We start from the raw sequence: 19,326 nt of genomic DNA on the forward strand, positions 1-19,326 counted from the left end.
AAGGATAAATGTTATTTAAAAAAAAATGTTGAAAAGAACAACAATATTTATAATGTTAATCTAAATACCCAAAATATTTTAAAAATGGGCAGATGAGGGCTTTCGCATGGGTGGTGGAGGAGTGGAGGGGTAGAGGTCAATAGTGGCAGAGGTCGCAGGAAGTGCGGCGATGGCCACGGGAGGAGTGGGGCTTTGGTCGAGGCAGAGGGCAATCAAGCCGTAGGGTGGTTGGGATGCAGGTTGTGATGGAGGGCTATGGGTGTTGTGCAGGAGGAATGAAGTGGCAGGAGTGGAGGTGGTGCTGAGTTAATAGTGGGCGGAGTGGGGGAGGTGAGTAGTTGGCAGTGGGTGGCGTGCAGTGGAGCAGGTGCAACCGCGAAGGAGTAGGGTTTCAGATGCAGTAGCAACACTAGAAGAGGAGGAAGTGATGGGATCGGAAGAGAAGTTTTCCATAGGTGGTGGAGTGCAGGGGAGTTGGCAGTGAGTAGAAGGTTGAAGCAGTAGTCATGGGTGATAGAGCATAGGGGAGTTGTGGGGAGTTTCAGTGGGAGTGCAGGGTAGGTGGCTGCAGTTGTGATGGGGAGCGAGGGCGACGGTTGCAGGTGCCACCACTGGTAGCGCTTGTGGGTGCCTAACCCACATGAACAAAAAATGATTGTTAAAAAAAACTTTTATTATTATTATTATTTAAAAAAAAATTTCCTTCCTATTTAAACCTGTATCATTTTAATTTTTTTTTTAACGATAATATATATATATATATATATATATATTATATAAACATATATGATGATATATATATTTATATTATTAATATATATATATATATATATATATATATATATATATATATATATATATATATATATATATATATATATAATGATTTAAAAAAAATGTACAAACACGATAAAATAAAACGAAACAAACCCCACTTTTTTTTAGCTAGTTATTTGCCAACAAAGATAGAGATTTGTTTTTTTTAGTTTTCTATTTTTCCCATTAATGAAGATGTATACTTAATGTATATACACTCTTACAACTTAGAAATAGAGAAACAAGAAATATAGAGTGTTATATGTCAAATTTTTTTTTCCCTTATGTGCTTCAAACATGATGATGGGCTTTATGGCTTGATTAGAGGCTCCTTATAAAACTTGATCTCCAAGTGCAAGCCTTCAACCTACAAACTCAAGAACTCACACATAAACTCAAAAACACATTAGATGATTAGTTTGAACCTGTGAAGTGGGTCCCACTAGGCATGCCAAAATGTGTTGCATAAAAATGTAACAAGGGAATAAACACTAAGCAACTAATGCCTATTCCTACATGTTCATACAAACCTCAAATATGAAAGACAACATGTAAATAAGGATAACATGAAATCAAAAGAGTTTAATTTACTCAAAATAGCACTAATGCAAACCTCATAAAATCACCAAGTGTTTATGATTTCATTGTTGTGAGATGTGGTTGCTCACAAATCTTGCACCATAACAATGGGCTAGATAGTGCTTTATGAAATGAGGAGAGGCCTCTCCTTTTATAGGAAAACAAATGGTTGAGATTCAATGCAAGATGAAGGGCTAGGATCTCTTAGGATCAATGAGGTGGAGGCCAAGTAGACTCCATGTGGATTAGGGTTTTTGACTATTCAAAGGGGAGAAGATGCTCACACATGTGTGAGCAACCTTTGATGTGATAGGTCAATGACAGGTGTAAGAGGTGTGAGAAGCATGGTTTCTCACACATGTGTGAGACACCTTGACTCTCATGTGAAGGGGGGACAAACATGTAAGAGGCATGAGAAGTGTGAGGGGTGTGGAAAGCGTGAGTGTTCCTCACACATGTGTGAGTACACACTTAGGATTAAAAGTGGATTAGCAAGGTGATTAGGAAAAGTAAGTAGGATTAAATGGTGGGTAGGCTTAGAATGATGGGTTAGGCTAGGTAAGGGTTAAAGTTAGGAACCATGTGCTCAAATAGGATTAAATTTAATATTTAATTCCAAGTGGGATTAGACGGGGATCAATTAAGTAAATGAATTAATTTACTTAATTAAAGTGAATGGGATAGGATGCAAGTGGGATGAGGGGAAAGGCTGGGATTTAAATAAACCTTAGTTTATTTAAATCAAGGAAAGGCGAATATAATTAAACAAATGCAAATTTATTTAATTAAAGGTAAGGTAATTAAATAAATAATAAATATTTATTTAATTGGTCATGAAATGGGTATTTGGACAATTTTAGGTGTCTACACAATGTATCTCTTAAGTCTCATGTTAAAACATACTCTCTATAAAGTACAATATGATCTAAATCCAAAAACCTTCCTCTTTCCTTATTCTAGATTGGGATGCTTGCATGGATGTTGAATGCAAAGTAATACTCCTATGTCTTCAAGTTTGAGTGCCCTATTCTACGAAGTGCATGCACATGCAATCAATGTAGACACTTTACCTAGAGTTCTATTAAACTTTTCTAATATCTCTGTTGGGTATATGAAGATACCCATGGAGCCCAATGCTTTTAAGTAAACCTTTTATATATATGAATGATTCTTGATGCAGTACAAATATACTTGAACTCTTGAGATAACTACCTAATATAAAATGTAGCTATCTTATTATTCTTGAGAATACTACATGCATTCAATCTATTGGGAATTCAATGTCTAGTTAAAAGCTAAAAGTATATGAATGTCTCTCTGTAGGTGCATTGTATCCCTTAATACTATATTATTAATATAAATCATAAATGTGGATCAATACCAAGACATTTTTTTTCCCTTTAGTTTCCTGCAATAGTATGATATCAATTCCTTTTGGATAAACAACTTTGTATAAAAGCTAGACAAGTTAATGTATACACCAATCATGTTATTTAGGAATCATGTTTGAAAAAAATAGCAATAGAAAAACTACCAAGAACAACAAGTGAAGAGGCATCATAGAGTACTAGGCTCTAGTCCATATCATAGTGAAGAACACATTGAATAACCTAGGTATGGCAAGATACTTTTCCTAGTTTTGTTCCTACGATTTAAGTCTAATCATCCTCACATGCAGAAAGAAATTGGTAACATGCATATGTTATTATGTCCCCTATAGAATAACTTAAATTCTACCCTCAATCTCAAAGATCTAAAAGGATCCAAGGTTGTGAGCAACCAATAATTTCTAAAGGTTATATAAAATTGTATAATTGGTTATAGAAATTTTCTAGTTCACCCTTGGTTTTATTCAAATTTGAACACCTTTACACTAGAATTTATTAATTAACACCTTATACATTGATATAGGAAGGTAATAGATAATATTATCCATGCCCAAGTCTGCACCCTTGGTTCTATTTGAATTTGAACTTTTTTACACTAGAATTTATTAATGAACACCTTATACATTGATAGAGGAAGGTAATAGATAATATTATCCACACCCAAGTCTAATATGATTTAAGGTAATATGTATTGAGCACTAATTCGATATTGAGAGTTGACAAGAGTATGAGGTTTTTGTTCTAGATATATTTTGATGTGTATAAGATAGTACTTGACCAATTGTTGTTTTCTAGTTAAACCTCTATATTCTATGGTGGCCTATTGGTGATTTTTTTTGATATAATATCACAGTACTAGTGCATGCTTATTTTGGTCATAGATGGGTCATGTACACTCTTCACTAAATGTATGCTAGGTTATGAAGCCTTTCCTATTTGAATTCTTCAAATATGTAATTGATAATTCTCCTCCAATTTGCTAGCTTATATATATATATATATATATATATATATATATATGATTTCTTTTTCTTTCCTCCTCAATATGTTTCAATGGACTCTTTCTTGATAACATTAAGTGAACTAATGAATGTGTGAGTAGCTATGATTCACACCATCGCTGCCTTGTCTAGGTCATGTTTCATTGCCTTGTACAAGTCATGTTAACTAAAGCATCGAAGGCATGAACATTGTAACCCTCATTTGACAAAACATTGGTGGGTTCATACAAAACATTGGGTTTAGCTTTAGTGTTATATCTTTAGGGGTGGATGGTGTAACTCACTTGGATGTTGTGGTTAGAAATTGTGTAAGAATCGGTCACACTAATTCCACCAAACATTCAACAGATGCTGCGCAACCCTACCTTGACTTCTTTGTATATTTCTTTGATGCCCTACCTCACTCAAACCATCAAATAAGCATTGGAATCCATCATTTGAAATTTTTTTTGACCATTAATGAGATTCATTTTGCATAGGTGCATCAAAAACCTCAGTTTATAAAAATGTTGTTTCTTCATTCAATGTTTCATATATCGCTATAGTTACAAAGATTAGGCTTCATGAGTCGGGATTTACTATAGCGATCACAATATGGTCAAAAGAGATTTTGGGTACCATATCACCATAGAATATAGAGAAATATTCTATCACAATACAGAGAAGTCCTAATCTTGACATAGCAATGAGTGATGAGGAAAGTATATTGCTATAACATATAACGATCCTTTTTATCACTATGCGAAGAAAATGCAAAAACAATATAGTGATGGGTGATAAAGGAGGCTTATTGCTATAACATATAGTGATCATTGGAAAATGGAAAACACATATAATCATTACAATGATGAGTGATAGAAATGTTGTATCACTATAAGTCACAACGATGAGTGTTTTTAGTTATCAAAAAGGAGGAGATATCACTATAGAATATAGAAAAATCTTCTATTGCTATACGAAGAAGGGATAATCTTGACATAGCAGTGAGTAATGAGGAAAGTATATCCATATGACATATAATGATCCCTTTTATTGCTATACAAAGAAACTGCAAAAACAACATAGCGATGAGCGATAAAGGAGGCTTATTACTATAACATATAGTGATCATCGACAAATGAAAAAAAATATAATCATTTTTATTTATTTTTGGTGAAAGTGAAATATGCCACACGTATATTTATATTAAAAATATTCTAGTTTAAATACTCATGAAGGGAAGAAACTAGTAAGAAACCCTTCAATCCTAGTCCAATTACAAATAAACATTGCATTATTATGAAGTTCTAATATAAAGTCACAAATCAACCCACTTTAAAATGTAGCATATAACCATGGCACAAACAAGCCCTCATAATAAAGTTATTTTATATTTACATCATTATTGCATTTCTATCTTTCATTTTTATTTTACATAATTCATATTATCTACTTTCTTTCCCTGATCAAATCTTCCTCACTGTCCAATCCAATGACATTGGAATACCTTCATTTCTATTCTTCATCTCATTCCAACCCCAAATGCTATTCAAAACCCAAAAAGTGTTCTCCAAGACTCATCCCACTCGCAATCTAACACCAATAACCTTCAGTACTTCTTGACTTCCTATTCCCAGTTACAAAATTTTGCATTCTTACCACTATATCTTCCTTGCAAAATTCTACAAAATCCATTTGCTTAATGAGATCTTCATTCAATTTTCTAGGTGGCACTTCATCATTTATCTTCTACTTCTTCTCAGCTTTGTCCTATTTAACCTTCTTTTTTTTCCTCTTTTATGTCAAACCATAACTCTCCATGATACCCTCTAAAAACTTCTTATGGTAAAATTCTTTGTAAAATTGGACATTAAATAATAATTTCATAACTTCCTTCTGAAAATTCATGAACAAAAACCAGTAATGATTGCCTATTTATTACCAAACATATTGCATTCATGCATTTACTCTCTCACACAAATTGAAACATAAAGCCATTTTTATCGTTGTAACAAATGAACCAACTATCAGAAGTCACTCTGTGCCTTATAAATATATTCAAACATTTGATTGTTCTAGCTCTTAGCAATAAAAATATGTCTCCCTCCAATCACTATATCTTAATCCTAGAAATAGTGAATTGTTTTCAATTTCATGTCTATTGCTATAGCAATTGTGACACTTCCATCACTCATCACTCATCACTATACCTCCATTGCACAAAATGCGATCCATGATCTATTTCAACTTATCGCTATAAATCACAATGATACCTCTTTTATAATACATCCATTTGTTGCTATAAACTATAGCAATCACCAGGCTTCATCACTTATTGCCAAAGCACATCTATTCACTCTTTGATCAATGATAATCACTACATATCACAGTGACAACTTCCATCTTATCGCTAATTGCCAAAGCTAAAGCCTTGTCATTTTGATTAGCGATAATCACTATATCTCCATTGCACAAAATGTGATCCATGATTGATTTCAACTTATCACTATAACTCATAGAAATACCTCTTTTATAATACATCCATCCATCGCTATAGATTATAGCAATCACCAAGCTTCATCATTTATTGCTATAGCACATCTATTCACTCTTCGATCATCGATAATCACTACATATCATAGTGATAACTTCCATCTCATCACTAATCGCCAAAGCTAAAACCTTGTCATTTTGAGTAACAATAATCACTATATCTCATGGTGATCTCCTTACTTTATCGTTGATTGCTATATCTTTTTTGTGTTTTCACTGCATATGATCATTAAAACGATGAGTGATAGAGATGTTGTATTGCTATAAGTCATGGTGATGAGTATTTTCGGTGATAAAAAATGAGAGATATCAGTATAGAATATAGAGAACTCTTTTATTGTTATACAGAGAAGGCCTAATCTTGACATAGTGATGAGCGACGAGGAAAGTATATCACTATGACATATCCCTTTTATCACTATATGAAGAAACTAAAAAAATAATATAGTGATGAATGATAAAGGAGGCTTATCGCTATAACATATGACAATCATTAGCAAATAGAAAAAAAAAATCATTATAGCGATGAGTGATAGAGATGTTGTATCACTATACGGTGATAAAAAAGGAAGAGATATCACTGTAGAATATAGCAAAGTCTTTTATCAAAAAGGAGGTGATAATGATATAAGTCATGGCGATGAGTATTTTTGGTGATCAAGAAGGAGGAGATATCACTATAGAATATAGAAAACTCTTCTATCAAAAAGGAGGAGATATTGCTATAAGTAATGGTGAAGAGTGTTTTTGGTGATCGATAAAAGAGGCTTATCGCTATAGAATACAATCAAATGTTCTATCAAAATGGAGGAGATATTGCTATAAGTCATGGTGATGAGTGTTTTCAATGAGCAAAAAGGAGGCTTATTGCTATAACATATAGTGATCATCGTATAATTTGGTCAAAAATTTGACCAAAGGAAAAATTGGTTGAATTTTCGATGACACAAATAGAGACAAAATAGTTTGTCAAAAATTTGATCAAAATGAGTCAAAAATTTGACCAATTTTCATTAAAAAATGAGTCAAAATGTACTAGTGTCAACAAGCTCTGGCATTATTTAACACTAGTGCTCAGTCCACATTGATCACTCAGGAGTAGGCATGAAATTGGTTAGCATTGGGTGACTTGACAAACATTGGAGAACTCAGTAGATGCTAAAGGATTCGGTTAACACTATAGCTCAGTCAACACTACGTTCCTTCTTCTTGGTTAACCAAATAACTCGATAGACACTATTATCTCAGTTAACACTACATTCTACTTGGTTTACAATGCGAAGCTTGATAAAATCTATGAAGCTTGATAGCAATTTAGCCAATCAAACTAATTAAGTGTTTAGTCACTAACTAACAAAATATTTGTTCATTAGGTCAACAATCTCCCCCTTTGACATTAGTGACAAAAATGTTTATCATACCAAAACTCTAAATGCTCAAAATATGAGTTAAAAGTCCCCCTATCAATATGCTTGGGTCTACAACTTGGTTTTGACTATTATATTAACAAGTCGGTAGATACTGACTCTATTTTTGAATTTTGAAAAATTGTTTTTGTAGCTTTGTTGTACATAACTGCATTTCCTCCCTTCTATATTTCCCTTTGGATGCCCTTCCATATATATACATATGCACTGTATAGTATGATAATAACTATTTACCCCTTGATTTTGACACAAATGCCAAAAATGCATATTTACAAGGTAATACCAAAATGTGGAAGGAAATCACTATGTACCTTCAAAATTATGGACATGGTTTTGTCCCATTTTTCTTGCAAAAATTTGGAAGCTTGCAAAGCTATCTACACTTTAGCTGATAATTCCATCATGTGACCAACAATTGAGAAATTATTGTCAAGGATTAATGTTTTTGCATGCACAATATGTTTTTGCATTACATCCATGTTGGGAATTATTATATCATGTATATCTGCTAGTGTAGCCCTTATCTTGGCTTCTTCCCTCAACAGTTCTATTTGTAAGTTTATCAGATACTTGATTTTCACAAAGTGTATAGAACTAGTGTTAGGGCCAAATGATAACTGATGTGCACTTGCCTTCAAATCAGTATCTATTTGTGATAACTTATCCTTTATTTCCTTGGTGAAATTTTATGTATCACTCAACTTAACAAATAAAAAATAACATTATTTAATTATTTTTTCAAAAGTAAAAAGAATGGTGGACAATTCCACTTGATCAATGACAATCTTTTGTGCCACTTTCACCAAAACTTTTACTTCAAACTTCCTCTCTGCCCTCTGTAGAAGTTTGTCCTATCCACTCAATTCTTCATTAAACTTGTGAACAATATCAACAAGTTGATCCAAAATAGGTTACTTCTCATCAACCTCTATACTAAGTGCATCAACAAATATGCCTTTAATGTTTTCAAGCACTATATTTTTCTTCTTCCTTTTTTCTTTAAGCTTATGTTGTCTAGCTCTTTTCTTCCATAGCTCACCAAGGGTATCCATTTGATCATGAGTTATATTTGAGAGATCCCAATCTGGTATTACAATATCTTCCTCTAGATAAATTTCATCCTTAGAGGCTTCTACCTCTTTACCCTTTTCTTTTTGAGTAGTAGAGGGAAAAATCTCCTTTCCTTTGCTCAAATCTTTAGTGCTTAGTTGAGGCTTAACCTCAAATGTCATTACACTTGCAAAAGTTGAAACAACAATAGTAGAAACAACACTTTTCAATGGAGAAATAATAGTAATAGCATAAGAACTTACTATTCCTTACCAAGACTCAGTCATGCCTGTTACTGAGAAGAGTGGAGCCTATTGCTTGATAGATGAAGTGGTGGAATCATCACACATCATTGCACTTAGTATAATTGCTCCAATAGTCAATTGGGTACTTGGTGGAACAATGTTTACCTCAATTGACTTGGTAGCAACCTTCTTTGAGCTAGATGGCACTAAGGCTTTCCTCAGAGAGAGAGCGAGGGATCTCATTACCTCTACTACTATCTTCTCAAGATCAAAGTCTACCAAAATTATCTCAGGGAGCATATCAATTTTGTACCCAAACCTATCTCGATTTCTATGCCAAAAATCTTATTTTTTCTAGTAGAAAACCTCAAAATTTGTGCAATTTTTTTTGATATTCAAACAAAAAACCATAATATTCATGCCTAAAAATCTTTATTTTTGAGCCAAAAATAATAAAATCACCACCTTAGGAAATGTGCCCAATTTGGGAGCAATGTATTTTGCCTTAGATTTCAACTGTGTCCAAATTGGATACATTTTATATGAAAATAGGGGTTTTTGGGCACTCTAAGCTCAATGGTGAGGTCTGTTTGGGTTCAAGGTGTACCAAAAAAGGAGACCCCCCCCCCCCCCCCCCCCCCCCCCCCCCAAGATCCAATATAAAATAACTCTAAAAAATAAAACCCTCTTAAAGAAAAAATACATATTTGAAAGACAACCCAATACTCTCATAAATAGAATGAGGGCATGAAGATCTAGAGCTATGATACCATGTTGAAGTTGATGAAAGATCAACCCCACACCCCACAAGAATCACCTACATGCATAAACCTGTCATAGAAAGAGAGAAGCAAAAAAGTATGATGGCTGAAAGTCCTAGATCCACAGATGAGACATTCTTGATGAGAAAAAAGAGAGATTGCTATTATCAAAAGTAAATGAATAAATTACAAAGAGATCAATCATTATAAAAGGAGATCAAAACCCTAATAGGTAACTAACCTAGGTTGCATGATAATAATATATAAAAATATTAATCATTATATGCCTAAATTTTACCTTAAGTAAACTAGAGATAATAAGTAACTTAATAATTAAATCAATATGATTTAATTAATAAGAAAATACTTTATTACTCTAACAAGATTCATATTTTTAATTCTCATTTCTACAAGTTTAGCACTAGTTATGAGTGACATTTTTAGAATTTATTTTAGGCATAACAAAATGTCTAAGAAAATATATTTGAGAATTTATTAAGTAGAGAAGAAAGTTCTTATTGTTTATGTGCATCTAAATACATTTTGATCTTCATTATTTTCTTCTTATTGCAAGGGTCAATTTTCATATTTATTTTTTTAATGGATGTTCATGGGAAAAGGGAACTCATGTATCTCCTCTTTATCAACATCTTCCCTAACTAGCATTTTATTTTTAAATAATTAACTTATGGTGATATAGAGGTAGATTATCATAAGATCGTAAGAGCTCAACCAAGGATTCATCTATATTAAATGTATCAAGAGGAGGTATAGAAAGTGTAAAATCATATCTATAAGATGATGATTAACAAAGAAAATGACGTTGGGAAGAAAATATAAAATTGACATTGAGAGAAGGTTTTTGAAAATTATTAGGAGGTTTAAAAGGATTTTATCCAAGTCCAAAAGAATGCTTCTTTTTATCACTTTTTAATGTAAGGCCTTAGAGGTCTAAAGGACACTTCCAAGCCACCCTCTCTAAGATTTACACACAAAATCCAATGTATAGGAGGAAGCACAAGAAATTATATAGAAGTCAATGCAGATATGATGAGACAATCTTCCATTCGCATGCTAGGCATTAGGCCTACCTAGTTTCATCTATAAACATCCAAAATAAAATCCATGAGTTTAGAATCTTAGGCTCATAGATACAAATCTTATTGTTTTTCTTCTATCTAAATTCATTCCTTTTCTATCCTAGTTATAGATTTCAAAATATATAGCCAATAAGACTACAAGTCAACCTATTAGCTTAATTATTACAAAATATAGGTCCTACCCTAAAGGATAAATCAATAACCTTATAATTAATCAAAATAATATATATGGGGATCCAAGAGTCAAAACCCAAGGCCACATAAAGCATTGATATCATATGTAACCTTGTCAAAGCCAAACTCATATATTGCTCGAGTTGCAAGGAAAGATGAAGCCATGAGAAAAGAGAAAAGGATAAATAATGCATACGATCAAATTAATTTATGTGAACATAGGAAAATGATCCATAATAGGGATAGATTAATGAGATAACTATGTGGAAAGAGAAAAAACAAACAACAAAGGCCATTCCATGAATATCAGATAGGAATGATTGAAAGGAAATATTTTTTTGTTGATGCAAGATTGCCAAAGTACCTAAGATGCTCCTACATCAAACACATGGGGTAAATAAATACTAACATCCATATCAAGAATCCCTAATGTTCTTAGAAGTATCATAAATATCCAACTCAACTTGTGAAATCCAAGAACTTTCTTCCACTATTTCATTCTTTTATTTCACTAAGTATTCATTGTAGTATTTTAACAATTCAATATGAAACAATTCAATAGGTATAAATATTTAACATGGAACATGAGGCCATATGCAACAATTCAATAGGTATAATTATTTAACTTTGCATAATAAAACAACATGCTTGATTGTGAGGCCTTTTGGGATGTGGTCTTATAAAGAATAAGAATTACAATTTAGAGTTTAAGATCACTTTATCTTCCTTCTTCCTTCTCAAATTATTACTTTCCTACATCTAATCAAGAATCTTATATAGATAGCTAAGCCACAAGTTGGCTAGTCAAGCATTTGATTACATTATAGGTCCTGTCTTGGAAGAGTAAACCAAAAACCAAGAAAAGGACAATATAAGATCAAAAAAACTTAAAAATAGGTCCACACGAGGGTTAGGAGTCAGCTCCTAATTGTGAAAGATGCCATTTCATCCTAGAAAATGTGCAAACATAAAAAATATGCCTCACTAGATGAAAATTGTAGGAAACAAAGATTGCAAAGAATGACACAAAACTCAAAGAATATGAAACACTAGAATGTGTGCACTTAGGAAAAGAATATGCTACTTAATGAACGACATATTGGTCCATAAAATAAGAAATATTTTTGGTTGATGGAAGATTTTTGGTTACCCCAAGATGCCCCTATATCAAACACCCAAGGTAAGAAGAGAATTGATGTCCACATTAGGACACACGAGTGTTTTGACCTAAATCATAAAGATTTAGTTCAACCTGTGATATCCATGAACTATCTTCAACTAGTTTTCCTTTATATTGAACAAGTTATTCCATGTAATTGCTTCCTCTAGTGCTTCTTCTTATTCTGGTGTTTAAGATCTATTCAGTTCTTACTTCTTTCTTCTTTGGATAATTTGAATTATTAGTCAACTCACTTTTAGGTCAACTCACTTTCAGGATCATGGTACTGAAAGATATCAAAAATGTTGAAAATGGGTGAAATATCCATATCTTTAGGAAACTCTACTTCAAAAGTATTTCCACTATCAAGCCTTCTCAAAATTTTCTAAACTTCTTCATCTTCAATTTTCCATATGTTCTAACTAGAAATTCATATTTATTCAAATGAATCATTACTTGATCACCTTCATTGAAAGATTTATGTCTTCAACTCTAATTAGCTTTCTATTTATATTTATGAGTACTATTCTACAAGGTATCTCTTACATCATCATGCAAATCCTTTATGGAACTCATAAAATCTTTAGCATCAATGCTACTTTTTTCTTCCTTCCTCAAGTTTCATAACACTATAGCCCCTCTAGGGTGTATTCCATTTATGATTTCTAAAGGTGTCTTCTTAGCACTTCTATTCACAGAGTTTTTGTATGTACATTTTCTTGTGTCAAGACCATGTCCCAATTAGTAGGCTTACTACCAACCAAGCATATCAAAAAATTACCCAAACTTCTATTAACAAATCAGTTTGTCCATCATTCTAAGGGTGAAATATAGAACTAAACTTAAGCTTAGAACCTAACTTCTTCACAAGTGTCTTCCAAAAGTATCTCCTAAACTTAGTATCTCTATAAAAAATAATTGTCTTTAGAAATCCATGAAACCTCACTATCTCTTTGAAAAATAATTCTGCTATATGTATTGCATTAGATGGTCTCTTGCAAGGTATGAAATATGCCATTTTAGACCATAAAGATAGAATCAAAAGCTCTCTTAGTTCTAGACAATCCAAGTATAAAATCCATGCTTATGTCTTCCCAAGTCCTGCTAGGAATAAGAAAAGGTGAATACAATCAAATTTTTTGACTAGTTCCTTTAACTACTTGAAAAAATCCACAACTTCTCACAAATTTTTGAACATCCTTATACATCTACGATCACTAGTATCTTTTAACAATTAACTTTAGTATCTTATCAATTCTATAATGTCCAACAAGTCCACCACTATGCTTCTCTTTAATGATGTTACTTCTCATAGATCACTTAGGTAGAAAGTTGAATTCCTTTGAACAACATTTCATCCTGATTGAAATAGCCAATCCACTCATCTTGTTTGGCTATCAAATGATACTTACAAGCTTTCAAAGACTCTCCAAAATCAAGATTAGTTTCATAAAAAGTTTTCAAACCATTAAAAACAAGCACTTCAACCTTCATTTTTGTTAGAAAATTCCTTCTTCTACTCAAAGCATCAAAAACCTTATTTGACTTCCCACTTCTATCTTCAACATAAAAGTGAAAATTTGAAAATATTCTACATAGTTCACATGTATTTGATTAAGTTTATTGTAACTTCCAATGTATTGCAAGGCCTTATGATCTGTATACAAGAAAAATTCCTTAGGAATCAAATAATGTCTCCATTTATTCAAATCTTGAACAATACCATAGAATTCTTGATCATAAACTAGATATTTCCTTCTAGCATCATTCAATTCCTGACTAAAGAAAGCTATCGGTCTTCCTTCTTGACTCAAAATAGCTCCAATTGAATTCCCACTAGCATTATAGTCTACTTGAAAAACCTTAATGAAATCAGGAAAAGGAAGTGTAGGGAACTCTGCAACCTTTTTCTTTAATGTTTCAAAACTCCTATTTACTCCTTTTGTCCACTTGAAATCCTTTTCTTATCTCCTCTCATAGTCTCTATCATAGAATTACACACTAAACTAAAGTTTCTGATAATTTTTCAGTAAACACTTACCAACCCATGAAATGGTCTAACTTCTCCAATTGTTTCAAGTGTACACCATTCCAATATAGAATTTACTTTCTTAGGATCCATCTTCAAACCTTTGGTTGAAATCACAAAACCAAGATATACTAGATCTTCTTTTATAAAAGAATATTTCTTCAAGTTAGTCAATAAATTTTCCTCTTAAAATATCCATAACACTTGTCTAATATGATCAAGGTGTTATGCTTTAGTCTTACTGAAAATCAATATGTCATCAAGGTATACAATCATAAATTTACTGAAAAATACTTTCAAAACTTTATTCATCAATCTCATGAAAGTACTAGGTGCATTACTTGAACCAAAAGGCATAACCAACCATTCATACAAACCTTCATTAGTCTTAAAAGAAATTTTCCATTTCAAATCAATCTTGGTAAAGTATCTAGCTCCACTCAAACAATCCATGATGTCATCAATTCTAGGAAAAGGAAACCTATACTTTACTGTGATTTTTTTAATAGCTCTAGAATCAATGCACATTCTCTATTCTCCATTCTTCTTAGGTTCCAATTTAATAGGTATTACACAAGGACTCAAAATTTCTATTATCAAACCTCTCTCAAGCAATTTTTGCACTTGTCTATTTAATTAAACATTTTCTACAGGGGTTATTCTATGTGGTGTTTTATTTGGTAAGCTAGCTCTAGGTATCAAATCCATATAGTGACTAATACTTCTCATAGGAGGAAGTCCATTAGGTACATCATTATAAATAACATCTTGAATTCATCTAATAAAGCTTTTATCTCTAGTGCATACTCAAGTTCATCTTGTTTTTTACTGCATATTCAAGTTCATCTTGTTTTTTAGTCTTCTTAGGAATCAAGGCCAATCATATGTTCTATTCCTTCATATCTTTAACAAATTGATTTCCATCCATCAATTAAACTCTTACTATAGTACCATGTTTCTCATCAAGTTTCTCAATAAAAGGTAACAAAATATGCTTCTTCCCATTTTCCCAAATAGTATATTGATTCAACCATCATGCAATGCTTGTCTATTATATGGCCAAGGTCTACCTGACATAATGTGATGATAATCCATAGGCATAATACCACACAAAAATTCATCACACCAATTCCCAATTTTAGATTTCAAAAGGCATTGTACACTTACAAGAAATTTGTGCTTATCCTAAATCCAAGCAACATGATAAGGGTTTAGATGTCTCAACATCTACAATTTTAGCTTGTTTACTAGTTTTTTAGAAGCCAAATGATCAAAACTACCACTATCAATGATCACTTTGCAACATTCACTACTACATTTAACCTCATTTTTCTACCAAATTTTTTGACCATCAACTAAATAAGTTTAGGTTGGTCAGAATGTTAACGCAAAAATTTCTTTTTTTTACATGTAAGCCTCATGTTGGTCAAAATTTTGACCAACACGGGGCTTATGTATATAAAAAAAGAAACATTTCTTACTTGTACATTTTTCATGCACATAGGTTCATTTGGGTTTTGTGTGTTTTCACATGGTTTTTTGCAGTGCATTGAAGGAAGTTCAATTTTGGTTGGTTTTTGCATGGTTTTCCAGCACACGTTCTAGGAAGTTTGGACTCTTCAGTGATTTTCACATGGTTTCCTACTGCTAGGTATGATTTTCACATGGTTTCCTCTTGCTAGGTATGATTTTTGCTAGTGATTTGAATGTCATAGAGATGTGCATTGATTAATGTGAGTAGTTTCTAGATGTTTTATGTTTTCACATAGAGAATTAGATGGATCAACAAAGTAAATCAATCATACTGGGTTGAATGCATATGAGGTGTAGATGATATAATTAGGGTTTATTGTGTGCTATTTTTATTGTGCATAGATTGAAAGCTGAACTTCAAAATTTTCTTTTTTTTTTAATACCCTAATTAAGAAATGGTGCATGTCTATTTTAGTGGTGCATGTCTATTCTTGTTGTGCATCCATACCTTTTTTTCTAAGCATGTCTCAAATTGTGCCTTGGCTTCTTATATGTGTGTGCATAAAAGCGTCACACTTCTATAAACCATTATTCTTGAGAGAACCCATGGAAGAGGGAGTCTCAAGAGCCAGCTTATAGCTCTCTATCTATGATGTGCAAAGGCTATGAGATGGTGGCTCTCAAATGAACCAAACTATGCAACCCTTGTAAGGTACCCCATAGAATGAGAGATTCAAAGAGTAGAGGCAAGAATGCCAATATCCAAGAATCTAGAATAAAATGCAATACAAATGCGAGCTATTCTAAATGAAATGCAAGCTAACAAAGAGAACTAAGCTAAAGCATAAATAAAACTAAGATAAAAAGTATGCCATAATGTAAGTAGAATGAGAGCTAAGCTAAAATGCAAAAATGCAAGAATGCTCCAAGTCTCCAAAACCACCAAGAAAACCTACAACGTAACAATAGCATGAGAGGCTAAATTTTTTTGAATGAGAAGAGAGCCCTCTCTTTTAAAGAAAAATAGAGTTAGAGATTAAGAGGCAAGATGAATGTAATCAAGGGTGGAGTTTGACAGTGAGAGTGATCCATGTGCACAAGCATCTCAACCAATCACAATCAATGGTTGACTTTTGAGAGGGTTTGAAATGTGTAGAGGAGAATTAAAGTTATTTTAAAGTAGAAGATTCCTCTCACAGAAAAATGTGCATTCATGTGTAGACAAAAATGGCTTTTCTTTTATTTCTAAAATAGGAATAATGCTTTATGTGTACACACTTAGGATAAGAGATGATTGGGGAATTTTATTTAATTAAAAGGAGGATGTGTTCTTTTAATTAAATATGAACTTGGGATAAAGTGGTCATACCATAGGTTATAATCAAATAAATAGATTTTTGAGGATTTGATAAAAAAAAACCATTAGATAAATTATGGAAAAATGCTAGAAAGGGGGCTCATAGTCTAGATGACCATTTTCAGTTTATTACAATGGGTTCATACCTACATTTCATTGCTCTATTCCTATGCATATGTTAATTGTAGAGTTGCTCATCCACAATATAGTACAATTATGCTTGTGTTGTTCAAAAATGGGTAGGTGATTCGGATACCCATAAGCCTTGTGGTTCTTTTTATGCTATCACAATCAGCTTCTGAGCCTATTCGATGCGTTAGTAAATTGGATCTTCAAACCAAGCCTTGTATGGTCATAGTACTATTGGGCTTATTTATGCTAGTAATGCCAATATTCCTTGAAGAGTGTGTTGTGTGGATTGAGAGGCTTGTGGTTGTTGTTTAAGTGCTCTTGTAAGTCCTTGTTTAGTGATTGTTATGTGGCAACCATAGGACCCTTGGGAACACTAGTCTATCAATCTTGATGCTTGTTGTTGCTCATGATTTTATTGCATTGAATATCTAATATAAGATGAAGTTTAGTACCATCTTCATGTCTACATGTTAGTGCATTCACTTTATTATTGTAGTTAACTAAGCATTAATTAACAAAAAAATTACAGTGGTTGTTTTGTGTCTTGTTCTTGGGGTTGCATACCTTATTCATGTCTACTTGTTGGAGCATTTACTTTATCATTGTAGTTAACAAAACATTAATTACCAAAAAAAATTATTGTAGTTGTTTTGTGTTTTGTTCCTGAGGGTGTTTTGGCAGGGCCTGACATCTGCAAATTTCCTCTTCATATTTTCCACACAAATTTGTTGATAGCCTTGTTCAAATTTTTACAATCTTCTTTTATAATACATGCATAAGTTCATTCCAATGTCTTCACAAAATGAGATCCAAAGAATCTCATAAATCTACTCATGTAATTGACATATATTTTCCCTAATCTCTTCTAAATTCTACCCTTCATGCGCCACAAATAATCCTTCACATGTTGCTCAAAAATCTTCTATAGCATATACTCAAAATTTTCCCTTAAATCTATCCTTATTATTCTCTAAAAAGAAGAATAATATTCAAAGAATTGTTGTACAAATGAACTCCAATCAGCCTCTATTTATATGCCTTCAAATGCAATTGTTCACCAACAATTATGCCCTTCCAAAGATGTTGGCCAGAAAACACTTATTAACTAAATCTATTTTTCCAAGCATTAGTAAATTAGGCCTCAATTTTTGACCATCAATGAATTTGTTTAGGTTTGGTCAGATTTTAGAGGCAAAAATTTCTTTTATTTGAAACTTATGCCTGTGTCGGTCAAAACTTTGACCACACAGGCATAGATTTAAAACCTATGCCCATGTTGGTCAAAATTTTCACCAAAATGGGGGCATATGTTTTAAAATGAAAAAGGAATACCTCATATTCTTTATTGCTCATATTCTATCTTGAGTTATCCTACTTGAACCCACCCTCATTATTTCTTCTCATCTTCTATTTAGCCCTCGAGCTCCTCGTTATTTGAGTAGGCTTGAGCTAGTCTTCCAGATCACCATTTATATAGGCTGGCATCCCCTACTATTTTATGGCTATTTCCCTTGGAGTTCTCACTCTACTTTCTCTCTACTAGAGCTAGAAAACATGCTTGAGCATTAGTTTAACTACTCACACTATCCATGGATTAGTTGAACTCTAGGGCAGGTTTGCAACACATTGATTTGCCCTTATTCAATTCATTGATTTCATTTTAACACAATCACTTGGTCAGAAACACACTGATTTCATTTTAACACTATGTTTTAATAGCCAAAGTGTGTGTCGAGGGTTTTCATTCGAACCTTATATGAAAACTTTTGTAAAATTTGAAGGTATGAAATAGCTGAATGCATGTATTGAGTTGATCAATTTTCAGATTAATTTGTGTTCTTTGTTTAAACCCATGATAGAATGAGCATGTATATAATATTGAACCTCTTCTTGTGTTATTAACCCTTTCCTTTGTCATTTAGAAAGGAAGTTGTCTCATAGCACAATCTAATGGAAAGGTGTCTAGAGAAAATGTATCCTATGTACATATCACTTATTTCATAATAAAGATTAATAAGTTCTATGTTGTGATTAAGGGGAATTCTACTGAAGTAGAGATTAGAGATTGGGTGAAACAAAGCCTTGTTTTTTACGTTGAAGATG

Source organism: Cupressus sempervirens, chromosome 5 (assembly GCF_028749045.1).
Source record: "Cupressus sempervirens isolate cs-2001-9-10 chromosome 5, ASM2874904v1, whole genome shotgun sequence".
Taxonomy (NCBI): domain Eukaryota; kingdom Viridiplantae; phylum Streptophyta; class Pinopsida; order Cupressales; family Cupressaceae; genus Cupressus; species Cupressus sempervirens.